The 14,500-nt window shown below is 35.1% G+C and overlaps 1 long non-coding RNA gene across 1 annotated transcript in view; it reads left to right on the top strand.

Annotated features, from left to right (window-relative positions):
- LOC112207468 (uncharacterized) overlaps window positions 1-11,691 on the top strand; it is a 117,060-nt gene extending 105,369 nt beyond the window's left edge. The window contains exon 6 of the long non-coding RNA XR_010154578.1: window positions 11,041-11,691. This is a non-coding gene — a long non-coding RNA (uncharacterized LOC112207468). The remainder of the gene's footprint in view (window positions 1-11,040) is intronic.
- Window positions 11,692-14,500: the final 2,809 nt, after the last annotated feature.

The following is a 14,500-nucleotide window of genomic DNA, read 5'->3' as shown; positions in this document are numbered from 1 at the left end:
CAGTAGAAATGGAAACTTTTGGAAATCGAACTGTAAATGTTCTGTAGACGTTGACAGAAATAGCAATTTGGAGCTGTGCTTTTGCCAACTAGACACTCTGAGAAAATCTGTGAGAGGATATTTTCAGGAAGTCATTGAACCCCTAAAAATCAAGTTTATTGCTTTTACCATAAATATAAATAATTAATTTATTATCAACCACTTTCAATATTCCAATAAGTAACCTTTATTGTTTATTTCATTGACATGATCTACATAGACACACAATTTATCTTCTTTTGCGATACATTCAGAAAATTTGCTGCCTGGAAAAGCCATGTTTTAAAATTACCACCTGTTTGATGACTTTTTTTTGTACTTTAAGTTTTAGGGCATATGTGCACAACGTGCAGTTTAGTTACATATGTATACATGTGCCATGTTGGTGTGCTGCACCCATTAACTCGTCATTTAGCATTAGGTATATGTCCTAATGCTATCCCTCCCCCCTCCCCCACCCCACAACAGGCCCTGGTGTGTGATGTTCCCCTTCCTGTATCCATGTGTTCTCATTGTTCAATTCCCACCTATGAGTGAGAACATGCAGTGTTTCATTTCCACTTAAGTATCTATCTCTATTTGTCCTTTATTTTCACTTCCATCCTAGCTCTATCCCTTGTCTCCTTCGTGTGTCTCAGGATAGGTGCCCTATAACATTTTATATTTCTGGAAACCCTTCAATATAAATTTATTACATGTAAAAATAAAAAGTCTGTTTTAGCGAACTTTTTCTTCACAAATTATATTTTCCTACTTCCCTATTAGACAATTTTTGTAGGCTCCATATGCTATTAATTTATATTCACTTTTAGAAGAATTTTCATCAAAAACAAAAGACTTATGTAAATTGATTATATGCTATTTCTACTTCTATGTATATATACACACATAGCCACATACATATATGTAACTCCAGAGGCCTGCCTGGACTGTTTAATAACTGTATTGAACAACAGCAAGAAAAAGCTGTTCAAATTTCAAACAACAAGTTGAACTGAAGATCTCATATCTTTGAATTAAATAGACACTAGTAGCCTTTAAAAATTAAACATTTCTACTGTTTTAAAAATTATAGCCATCATAGTATGAGGAAAAATGTAATAATCTTTTTTAATTCTTGCTATTTTATTAACCACGGACTCCTTATGCCCTAACTTCATTGGTACCCCTTTGAGATTAAACAGAACACTTAATTTAAAATTCTGATAAATAAATTAATTACACCATTTACTTGAGGTACTCTTTCACCTTTCAAGAAATATTTTGAGAATTCATTAGCTAAATATTGCTATAATGCAGGTTAGTAATAAATGGAAAGAATGAATTCATTGTAAAGTTTAAACTAATGATGGTATGATCCGGAATTTTTGTTAACTTAGAAGACATAATTAGCTTTAGAGGTGAAATGAAAGACAAAATCACTTCACATATTAGTAAAAAACAAATAATATAACTTTATAAGCTACTGCCGTTCTTTTGCTATTAAGAACCAATGACATCTGTAATTAGGGAAGATTATGGAAAGGTTAAAGATGAGAATACATGCAGTCTATCTACAGGAAACCTAAACTGTTTAGGTTAAGGAAATGTCTGAGAAAGTCATATTAATTAGCAGGTTCACAGGAAACTAACATTTATTGTATAAATTCCATGGTAAAATGTATTAGGGCTCCACGCACACAACTATGTGCCATCTACGTTACCACACAGTGCTTACTTCTTTCAGTCTTTATTCATTTCTCTCCTAATGGTCTTTATGGTATTATTACATAGTTCTAAAAACCTTCCATGAGGCAGAAATTTCATTTAATCACATAGCTTCAAAAATAATGAAAAACAGTAGAAACTTTCTATTTTTTATGAAGCAGAATTGTTGAATTTTCAGTTTCATTTATTTAATATTACAAGATGACAAACATATTTCTTTAATTCCCTCTTTTTATTTTTGTCTAACATCAACCAAAGCCATTTCTTTCATTTGAAGTTGAAAACTGCTCATCAAAATCCAGTTTAAGCTGAGAAACAAAGAACTAAATTTTGCATGAGACATTATACACTGCATAAGTATAAAACAGGACCAGAAACAATGGTGGATTAGCAATTTTTAAAAAGACAAAAGCAGGTTATCATTAAATCAATTGTTACCAACACACCAATTCCACCTCTAGGCCAGAAAATTAGCCACTTACCCACAGGAAAACAATGATTGAAGACAAAGTTCACCAGTGAAAGTTGGTTATTTTTTTCCATCCTTGCATCAACTAAAATGATATCTACAGTTCCTCCTAACACTTTTCTGAGTTTCAAATATGTGGGTATGCTTCATTAGCTGAGGCCATTTTCCATATGTACATCTGGCTACAAGGGAAACTGGGAATGTGAGCCCTGATCCTAATGTTTGTGGAGTATTTAGAAATTTGAGAATTCCCTCCAAATAAAGAGTTTTTTAAAACATTGTTAGACAAAAAGTTTGAATTACAAAATGTGGTAGTAACTCAGGTCTAACTCAAATGCAGGGAAAAAAACTATTAACTCTAAAAAAAATTAAATACACATTTGATGGCAATGAGAAACAGAAAACAGGCAGAAATAGTAGAATATTCAACCACTGATGAAGTATTTGACCATTGAATAAAGAAAATTGCAATGATTTAAATTTGCATCAGTGCAACCTCACACCTGATGACGCTTCCCAGTCTGTGCAAAATTAGATGTCTATGAGTAAAGCGGTGAGTTTTACTAGCTTGAGGAATAAGAGCACAGAGTTCCAGGCTGACAGAAAAGAAGAACTGGGAAATTTGAATGACATGGGAGGAAATCTCACACAATTGAAAGTCACAGAGGAGAATGTCACAGAGTAAAAATCTAAAATCAGCACTTCAACTTCATTCAGATATATGATGGCTGCTACATTTCACATTCATAAAAAGAGACTCCATAGAATCCAGCAGAAAACAACAGCTAAATTGCTAGTACAGAGCAGAGATTTCAACCATTGCATATAGCTCAGGAGTGAAATTTTGGTGTTTGACTACAGAAAAAAGACTAATGTTAGAAAAGAGTCACTCTTCAAAGGAAAATAGAAGAACCTATCTCTACAAAATATCATACACATAATCTAACATATAATTTAACCTGCCTAGACATAAAACCAGGAAAATATGATGCATAACAAAAAAAGTAAACAATGGATTAAGACAGTGAAATGGCCAACATGCTGGGATTAGAAGATAAGAAATTTAAAATAAGCTATTATAAGCATATTCAAGGATTTAAGGAATAGATGGTCATAAGAGGGAATATATGGAGAATCTCAACAGAGAAGTAAAAATGATAAAGAGATAATAGGACAAATTTTAGAACTGAGAGACTGAATATCTTATATAAAAATGTCATTGTATGCACATACGAGTAAATTAAAGATGGCAGAAAAAACTATCAGTGCACTTAAAAACAGATCAAGAACAATTTCCCAATACAGATAATACAAAGGAAGAAAAATAATAAAAATAGGGCCAGTCTAGCGCTATTATAATTGGAGTCCTAGAAAGAGTAGAGAAGAAAATGAGACAGAAAAAGCTATTTGAAAAAGTAAAGACCAAAAGTTTTCCTAATTGTCACCATATATCAACTTACAGGTTTCAGAAACTCAAAGAACAAAATAAAAATAAAGAGAACCAAATGTAGACATACCATAGTCAAACCACTGGGCAAAAAAGGAGTAAATCTTGAAAGTAGCTAAAGGGAGGGAGAAAATAACTTACATACGTGGAAACAAATAGACAGATGACCTGTCATCAGAAATGACACTTTAAAAAGCAATGAAACTACATCTTCAAAATAAAAGAGAACTGTCAACTCCAAATTCTATAACTAGAAAAAGTAATTCTTGAGAAAAGAAAGATTTATTCAGATAAAAGAAGGCTTCGAACAATTGTCATTAGCAGACCTAGATACAAGAAATGCAAACGGAAATTTTTTAGACTAAAGAAAGATAACAACAGATGGAAATTCTGACCTACAGGAAGCAAGGAGAAGCTCTAGGAATGGCATGTGCATAAACGTGAAAAACTAAGGCTTTTTTCTTTTAGTTTTATAACAAACAACTGATGGTTTGAATAAAAAATTAATTAAGTGTACTATTGATAATGTATGTAGAGTAAAATATTCTAAATTAATAGCTTTGACAGGAGACTAAAGGCAACAATTTCGCCGCAACTTTTCTTTATGTTACATGAAAACGTTGACTATTAACACTAAGTGGACTGCGATAAGCCCAGGATGTTTATTATAATCCCTAGAGAACCACCACATTATATGAAGATATTCTTCTAAAATGCCAATAAAGGAATTAAAATGGAACGCTGAATATTGTTCAGTTAATATAAAAAGGCATGAAAGAAAGAACAGAGGAGGAAAAATGATGGAACAAATAGAACATAAGAGCAAAATAGGCTGGGCGCAGAGGCTCAGCCTGTAATCCCAGCACTTTGGGAGGCCGAGGCCGGTGGATCACAAGGTCAGGAGATCGAGAGCATCCTGGCTAACACGGTGAAACCCCGTCTCTACTAAAAATACAAAAATTAGCCGGGCATGGCGGCGGGCGCCTGTAGTACCAGCTACTCCAGATGCTGAGGCAGGAAAATGGCGTGAACCCAGGAGGCGGAGCTTGCAGTGAGCTGAGATCCCGCCACTGCACTCCAGCCTGGGTGACAGGGCCAGACTCCGTCTCAAAAAAAAAAAAAAAAAAAAAAAAAAGCAAAAATGGAATGCTTAAATCAAACCTTATCAATAATTATTTCAAATGTAATTTAAATACTCCAAATAAAACACAGATTGTCCAACTGGATAAGAAAAGTACCTATAAGAGATGCATGCCAAATATTATGGTATAGATAAGTTGAGAGTAAAATAATTTCCAAGTATACCAAGGAAACAACAAGCACAAGAAAACTTATGTGGCTATATTAATATAAGAAAAAGTAGACCTCCAAACAAGCAATATTACAACAGAAAGCTATTTCATAATGATAAAATGTCAAGTAATTATGAAGACATAATGCTGTATTGCTGACAGAATAACTAAAGAAAGTTAAGATAAAATAATTTTGACAACAGCTTGACCTAATCGATATTGACCAAGACAATAGAATATATGTTCTATTATGCTACACGTGAAACATTTATCAATAGGCTATAGACCACAAAATATCTCTCAAGAAGTTTCAAAACACTGTAAACATAGAAAGTATGCTTTCTGACCATAATGAAAATGAGTTGAAATGGGTAAAAACAAGCTACCCAGGAAAGTCTACATTATTGGAAGATTTAAATACATCTTAAAATGCCCTTTAGCTCAAGGAAGAAATCATAAGAAACACCTTTAAATACATTGAAGTGAATACAAATAAAAATATAATATATCAAAATGTATGGGATAAAGTTAAGCAGACCCAGAGTAAATTTTTTGTATAAATGCTTATTCTAAAAAAGAGAAGTTCAAAACAAGTGAACTAATTGTCTACCTTAAAAAGAAAATCTAAAACAAGAGAGCAAATTAAGTCCAAAACAAGTAGAAGAAAGGAAATAAAACAGAAATTAGAAATCAGTGAGACAGAAAACAGACACAGGAGAAAATCAACATGGCCAAAAGTTAGTTCTGTGAGAAAGAAAGAAAACACAAATTATAAATATCAGGGATTAATGAGATTGCACAGTTGTAGACACAAGAGACATTAACAAGAAAATGGAATACTGTGAAACATTTTATGCTAATTTTCATTACTTGGAAGAAAGGGTGAATTCCTTGAAAATAACTTAGAAAAAAATTCACAAGACTAAATGGAACATATGAAGTAATTGACATTTATTAAAGTAATTAAATTAATTGTCAAATACCTGCACATAAAAAGATAAATCTAAAGAAATAAAAAAATAAGCAAACTCCAGATCCAAAGAGTTTTTCTGATGAATTCTTTCAAACGTATAAAAAAATAAAAATTTTAAATTATTTCAGAAATAAAGAAGGGGGAAATTCCAAACTTGTTTTATGAGTCAGAATCCTGATAGCAAAACTACAAAACCCAGGAATGCAAAATTGATTTCAATTTAAAGGGCTATCACCATTCTAATCTGTGATTCTAATGAATTTGGCTATCTTAGATACTTTATACAAGTGGAATCATACAGTTTGTCCTTCTGTGACTGATTTACTTTACTTAGCATTAATGTCCTCTAGGTTCATCCATGTTGCATATTGCTGGGCTTTCTTGTTTTAAAGATGAATAATATTCCGTTTTATGAATATACCACATTTTCTTTATCTATTCATCTGCCAATAGACATTAACCTTATTTCCACATTTTGATTAGTGTAAATAATGCTGCAATGAGCCTGAGAATCATCCCAATCTCAATTCTTTCAGATAAATATCCTGAAGTGAGACTACTAGATCATATGGTAGTTCTACTTTCTTAATTTTTTTGAGGAACCACCGTACTGTTTTCCATAGAGGCTGCACAGTTTTACTTTCCCAGAAACACTGTACAAGTGCTCCAATTTCTCCCTATTGTTACCGCTCGTTATGTTTTTCTTTTAATAAGACCATTCTAACAGGCTTGAGGCAATATCTCTTTGTGGTTTTGATTTGCATTTCCCTGATGATTAGTGATGCTGAGCATTTTTTTCATGTACCTGTTGGTAATTTGGATATTTTCTTCAGAGAAATATCTATTGCAGATTAAAAAAAAAAAAAACTCTTAGCAAGCTAGAAAAAGAAATTTTCTCGAAGTGTTGGAAAGCATCCACAACAAAACATATGAACAATATTATATTTAATGGTGAAACCGTAAATGTTTAAACCACATAGATTAGGACAAGTAAGGGATGTGTGTGTTCATCACCTCTATTCAACATTGTATTGGTGATTGCTAATTTAATTTCTCTAAAATTACAGCTTGTATCAACTCTAGAATGTATTGGGCACCTCCTAGGACATAATCACTGGAATTTGGTGAGAGACATCAAATAGGAAAGAACCTGGCTCTGACATAAATTCAACACACGGAGGGGGACACATGTTATGAGACTGACCTGGCCTCTTCATCTCATAAAAGGGGTTCTTGTTGCTGGTAACACAGATTAAAACTATTTCAATTACATTCAACATAAAAAGATTAGCAATGGCATGTAAGATGAAAAAATCACCCTGAAGCAAGACAAAAGTCTCACAAATGGATATTTAAACTAGTCAACACTTTGAAATTCAGGCAGAGGTCGTGCTTTCTGGGGGAACTAAAGTAGCAAGAATAAAATAGAGGCTCCAATTCTAGGAAAAGTGGACCCTAATAAGGTTTACAATCCAGAAACTCAAGAAATCCAGACAGAAGGATGCGTCTCCGCTTTCAAGGCACTAGCAGTACCTAGATTACTAAGCCAATCCCCAACACAATCATAAACACAAATTTGATTGAGGAAGAAGCTTGCCCACCAGAAGATTTAGGTTATTACAAGGTAGAATGTGATAGAGAAAACGAGCATGGGACTGGAAATAAAAGGAGGTAGCCCCATGATTACAACTGGAATATATCTGTCAGAGATGGTGCAGAAATAAGACTGAACAGAGAGATCCTTGAACCCCACGTGCCTTACATCAGGACTAATCCTGGACACAGGCTGGAAAGCATAGCCTACAGATGGTGAGGGAGGAGTGGGCTCAGCTGTGAGAAGGAGAAGGAAATATGGTTGAAAACCAGATGCGGGTCTTGAAATCACACAGAGAATTTGGGCCTTTGCTGCTGTCTGCCAGCAGCTGCCAGTAGTTCTCACACTTTGGCTGGCATCAAAATCACGTGGGGCAGCGGTGGGGAAGTGGGGGGAGTGTTGTAAAACCACAAGTGACCAGGCAAAAAACACCTGTATGTTTTCCAATTCAGTAAGTACAGAAATATTAATTGGAAAAAGGTGGAGGTCAGACATTGATAGTGCTATGGACTGCTCCAGGGACATAAGCATGATCTTTAGAGAGGTGACTCTCATCAGTTGAGGGCAACCACTGGACAGAAAGAGGTCCAGACCAACCGTACACAGAGACATCATACAACTACACTTTAGCAACCTCTCCAAATAACATGTCTCTTAGTGAAACTTGGGAGGTTGAAAGTTAAAAACATAAAATCCAGTGACATTTATGTATCCTAGGCACTTACATTTGTCTGATTCTTCCAACTTGCCTTTGCTTGGTTAGAGTTTTGGGTAGATAAGAGGTGGATTTACATGTGCTAGTGTGAGAACTTTGATATACTCATTTAGACATTGACCCACTATCTTGATGTTTGAAAGCTAAAACCCAAAGAAATTTGTCTTTTTACATAAAACAAATTCAGCCCTTACCTTCCTTATTGATTACATCTTCCACTAGCAGTAATAAAAAAGTAACAATATGCATAAGTCAAAGTATCTTCTTAGATCCTCTGTAGTGTTTTATTATTTAGTAGTTGTAATTAAATAACTGTCTCAAAATTTCAAGGAATGCCTGAGAAGCAATTCATGTTCAAAGGCTGCCCTCTTGTGACAATGTGTTGTATGTTTTACTGTAAAAGTAATCTTATTTTACTTTATAACCTCTACAATCCAATTCATAACAACATAAAAAGGAAATAAAACCTTACATAATTTTGAATTTTAAAAAGTACCTTGTTTATATGGCTCCTTTAGCTAATGAATAGATAATTTGGTAAATATTACAGTGAGTTGAAAGTTTGAATCCATCTCACTTAGCTAGCTTGATGGATGTATTCTAAACCTATACAACCCACTCCTCTGCTTTTAAAAAATTAAAGTTAGCTGTAGATTGAGATGTCAGTGACACAGTTTATAGAACGTAACTTAGATTGTCATCTACATTACTGTAACTACAAATACCACCCTCAGATGGAAGAATCAGTTTTATCAGTGAACATCTCTAATTGAACTATAAATGGTGTATGTCTTCTGGCTTTTACAAGCTCTTGGTCTAACAGGGGATATATGATGTAAAAATTACAAAGCAAGGCCACGCACGGTGGCTCATGCCTGTAATCCCAGCACTTTGGGAGGCCAAGGCGGGCGGATCACAAGGTCAGGAGATCGAGATCATCCTGGCTAACACGGTGAAACCCCATCTCTACTAAAAATACAAAAATTAGCTGGGTGTGGTGGCACACGCCTGTAGTCCCAGCTACTCAGTAGGCTGAGGCAGGAGAATCGCTTGAACCCAGGACGCGGAGGTTGCAGTGAGCCGAGATCGCACCACTGCACTCCAGCCTGGTGGCAGAACAAGTCTCCATCTCAAAAATAAATAAATAAATAAATATTAAAATAGCAGTGACTATAATGTTTTGTGACGTTAAACTTTGAGAGCTTTTTTTTCTTTCTTTTCCCAAGTCCCTTTCCCAGTTCCAGGAGCAGAGTTATTCTAAGCTCACTGATGTAAAGGAATAGAAAGAAAAGGTTTGGTGGAAAACCTAATAACCTGCTATCTTTCTGTCTTTTGTTTTTTAAAAGCTTGAGCATTTGGGAGAATTTGGAAAGATTGTGGAGTAAGTGCAAAGAAGGAATTTGCTAACAAAAATTATATAGGGTAAAATGAGTTTTTTCCAGGTTAGAAAATATCCACTCCCTACACTCCTACATTCCTTTCCCATGGTTAAGAAGAGGAAAAAACAAAGGCCTCTTGGTGAGCAGTGGTGACTTAGGCAGTTTCTTAGAAATATTCTAGAAGGCATAGTCATCTTTTTAAAAAAATAGCTACAAGGATATGTCTAAGCAGAAGGGACCATGGGCCAAATTACGTGTAGATTTTTGCATTCCAAATATGGTAAAGAAGAAGCAGGAAGCTGGGGGACCTAAACAGGCCACACAGAAATGGACAAGGAAGAGGCCAGCAGCAGCTTGTGGGGACAAGATGTCAAGCCCCAAATGTAAAACCCACCAACCATCCTCCAAATTCTGGCTCTGTTTAACAAGGCTGTGGTCTGACACTAGATGCCGCCTCAGTGACTAAAGCATAATTCCCCGTCTCCTGGGGGTGTTGACAGCTCACTCCTGGCAACAATACTCACAGCACAAAAAAGTTCCTTCATCCAAGTTCATGTCCCTTCTCAAGGCATCCCACATCCAAGAACTGCTTGGTACAGAAATATAATGGCCTGGTTTTCTTGCTCCAATTCGAGGTCATTAGGTAAACTCACCAAGATCCCTGTAGAGTGGACTGCGGCCATGATAGTGATTGCATTCCAGCTGACTTCCTGCTCCACTCAATCCTATTGCTGTCACTCTTCCACTGGTGTTGGGAATATCATTTCAACCTCCTTGCATGCAAATCTCCAACTCGGAGTCGGCTTCCTAGGACACCTGACTGGTGACTTCTCTATCACTATCACAATACTTAGAGGGGAGATCTTAAAATGATTGAAGGCTAACTGCCCTAACTGCACAGACAGATGGTGGCTTAAAATAGAATTTAAGTGGATTTAAAAAAACATGAAAAAAGTTGACATTGCACGCTCATATGAGCTTATGGATCAAACCATGCATATGATTTCTAAGATCCCTCGTGCAGTATATATTTGCACTGTTTATAAATGACATCCCCTTGAATTGAATTCAGTGCAATTCAAAACAGTAATTTGTGGGAAAAATTAGATATGCAGATAGCCTGGACTCTAGAGAGGCACACATCATTTGGAGAATAATAGTGAACCGGCTGGTTTATGAGGGAAGAAAACAGAGTGAATATAGACTATTAGTGAACAAGGATATTTTCCCATGTATATTCAAATTAAGGTGAACTTCTTTACAGAATTATGCCTTAGAAAGAAAAAGTATTTCCCTATATTTGAGTCCTCACAAGTTTTCCTACGATGAGTGCTTTTGTGATTATTTTGAATAACAAAGTAATATTTAAAGAAACTCTCTTGCCCTGAATGTACTTTAATTTATGTCAATTGATGTTGTATATAGAGATCATCAGAGTCAAGCTACAAGAAAAGGAGGAACATATCTCAGCAAAGACTTAGAGGACTAATACTGTGAAATCAAAATTTCAAGTGAGGGAATAAATGCAGCTTTTAATGATTACTTAAATGAAGTTTAACTCTAGCAGGATCTACAAGAAATTGGCAACCTTTGGCTTCAGTAACAGAAACTCAGGATATATGTCCTTCAGTGCTTTTGGATTCTGCATCATATTGAGAGAGACTCCTTTAAACAAGCAATAAGAAACTTCCTGTGACAACATAATAAATTCAAAAAGTTCTGTTACTCAGACAATTTAGATAGAAGCGAGGACTTTGGCCTAGACAGCCCTGTTCACTCTAAAGATGGACTAAACAATGAAAAAGATATTGACATCAAAAATTCAATCAGGAATTTGATTAAAGCATTTCATTAAATGTGATAATTTCTTAGTATATTATCTTACATATGCAATATTCATGTGTAACAAATTAAATACAAGTAAACATTTGACTATATTATCTGCAGCATAATTTACATACAATTAACATATTCAGTTTTGCTCACATGAAAACATGGATCTTCTCAATAAGAAAATTTGTGAAATCTTTAATTCCTCATCCCCAGGAATGTAAATAAATAAATATAAATACTGTAAGTCAGTGATTTTTTCCTAGGAAGACAGTAAAAATACTTTACATGCCTTCTCATTGTAAACCTAAATAACAAACAGAGAAAGGCTCTCTAAAGGAAAAAGACACATCTTAGGGAGGAGGGAACTGCAATGGGAATATGCATGACAAAGCAAGCTGTGTAGATTCAAATGGTAAAGGAAGACAAGGTCTTTAAAAGAAAAACGATCAACCTGGAAGTATGGGGGAGTAGAAAAAAATAAATAAAGGAAAAATGAAGAGGCTTATATAATTGTTTTGTTATAGTTATCTTTGACTATGAAGATCAACAACAAGGTCAATGTCAGTTGAAGTTTGGGCAGGCAGTTTCTGGATAGATGTCCTCACAGAAGTGTATTTTGTGTGAGGTTGCTATGGCCTTTGTGCAAGGTTGTGGTTTTTGTGGTATTTTGTGATAGTTTTTATCAGGCCTAGAAGCATGAGAACCCTCTCTTCATGGCCTTCTCTGAATCTATTTGTCCAGGTTTTTTCTTTTCTTTTTAAAGATTAGTGTCAGTTTTGATTCTGATAACTTTTATATCATGATCCCTAATTTCAAAAAAAAAATTAAACGTGTAACTTATTTATGATGTATTTGATAGGCTTGGATTTATGAATCACCTCCACTATCTATAGTGGTAGATATATCTGAGCCTACTTACACAGGACTTCCATCAGATTTTCTCTTCAATGGAATTGGAAGAGGGGGTTTTGGAGAAGGGGATGAAGGAATTGTGCTGCATCAGAGGTCCCCACTTAACAGCACAGGGACTTTTTCTGTGCTCTTGCCAGGCCGTTGTATTAGTCTGATGCAAAAGTAATTTTGGTTTTGTCATTGAAAGTAATGAGACCATCTGACTTACAATGTCTGTGCCGTAACCAACTCCTAATAGCCTTCCAGGACAGCTTTGCCCTGACATATACTGTCCTGGAACCACGTCTGCTTTGTAATTCCTGAGGTAGCTGCCACCATGACCAATGACTTCTCATCTTTACTCTACATGCAGGTAACAGTTATAATTATATCTCTGTGTATTCACAGAACATTTAGTACATCTGGGACTTCTACAAAATTTCCCTAGCTGATTTTGGTGTTCTAGTGTCCTGGCAGCTCTAGCCATGAAGGGATGATGTTTTATCAGCATTTCTGTTGAGTTTTTTGCTTTTTCTCACAAACTGATTACACTTTTCTCACATACGTTTGACAATTCATTTGAACTCATTTATTCTAAACCCATTATTTTTTGTCTATTATTTAATAGCGAGGGGGGCGAGGGATAAAAGATTACAAATAGGGTGCAGTGTACACTGTTCGGGTGATAGGTGCACCCAAATCTCACAAATAACCAGTAAATAACATATCCATGGAACCAAATACCACCGTACCCCAATAACCTATGGGAAAAAAATAAAAAATAAAATAAAAAAGAGTCAGAAAAAAAGAAAATAATCACCGTACTTACCGTGACACTTAGAAATGGTGACTAGCATTATTTGTAAGTGTCACCTAATAATATTATTATTTTTTCTTTATGCTACAAACTAGCTCTGCTATTACAATCACTACTATTTGAAGTGTTACTACATTAAATTAAATTTATTGTATCCTTCTGGACTCAGAAATGGGGGTAAATGCTAAGACAATTTCAGAATATGATCACATATTAAAAGCATATTGTACGGGGAAAATGTGATTTTTAGAAAATAGAAATTGGTAGAGAAACGGTTTTTGAGTCTCTTTAATTTCTGCACATTTTGCAAGTATGGACGCTGACTTTCTTGTTCCAAATGATTGATTTCAAGCATGTTTGTATAGAAAACAGCCTTGGAATAGAAAACCAGTACCTCCTTCTGGAACAAAGGAAAAGTTTATTTACTGTCTAGTATAATGCAGATAATTTCTCCCTCTTGGGAAGGGTACAGCCAAGTGAACTTCCCATAACACAAGTTGGGGTTTCTTGAGTTTGGGTTTTTCTTCCACAGTGTAATGTGCAGGTGCCACTTGGCTCTCTTTGTGTTATCCTGGGAAAGCTGATGGCTGTAGGTGCATGTGTTTATTTTGGGGTTCTCTATTCTGTTTCATTGGTCTTTGTGTCTGTTTTCATATCACTACCATGCTATTTTGTCTACTGTGGCCTTAGGGAATAGTATGAGGTCAAGTAATGTGATGTCTCCAGCTTTGTTCTTCTTGCTTAGGTTTCCTTCAGTTGTCTGGGCTCTTTAAAAATCCATATGAAATTTAGAATAGTTTTTTTCTAATTCTGTGAAAAACGACATTGGTTGTTTCATAGGAATAGTGTTGAATGTGTAGATTGCTTTTGGCAGTATAGCCATTTTAACAATATTGATCTTTCTAATCCATGAGCATGGAATGGTTTTCCATTTGTTTTGTCATCTATGATTTCTTTCTGCAGTGTTTTATAGTTCTCCTTTTAGATATCCTTTACCTCCTTGGTTAGACATATTCTTCTTTTATTTTATTTTATTTTGGGGGTTGCTGTGGTAAACAGGATTGCACTCTTGATTTACCTCTCAGTTTAAACATTTTTGGTGTACAGAAATGCTACTTCTTTTTATATGTTGATTTTTTTATCGTGAAACTTTGCTGAAGTTTTTATCAGTTCTAGGAGCCTTTTGGCACAGTCTTTAGGGTTTTCTAGGTGTATAATCATATCATCAGTGAAGAGAGATAATTTGACTTCATTTCCTATTTGGATGCCTTTTATCTCTTTCTCTTGCCTGATTGCTCTGGCTAGGACTTGTTGAACAAGAGTGATGAGAACAGGCATCCCTAT

The sequence above is a fragment of the Pan troglodytes genome, chromosome 22 (genome assembly GCF_028858775.2).
Source record: "Pan troglodytes isolate AG18354 chromosome 22, NHGRI_mPanTro3-v2.0_pri, whole genome shotgun sequence".
Lineage (NCBI taxonomy): Eukaryota > Metazoa > Chordata > Mammalia > Primates > Hominidae > Pan > Pan troglodytes.
Note: the sequence above shows the minus strand (reverse complement) of the source record. Positions and strands in the feature narration are given on the sequence as shown.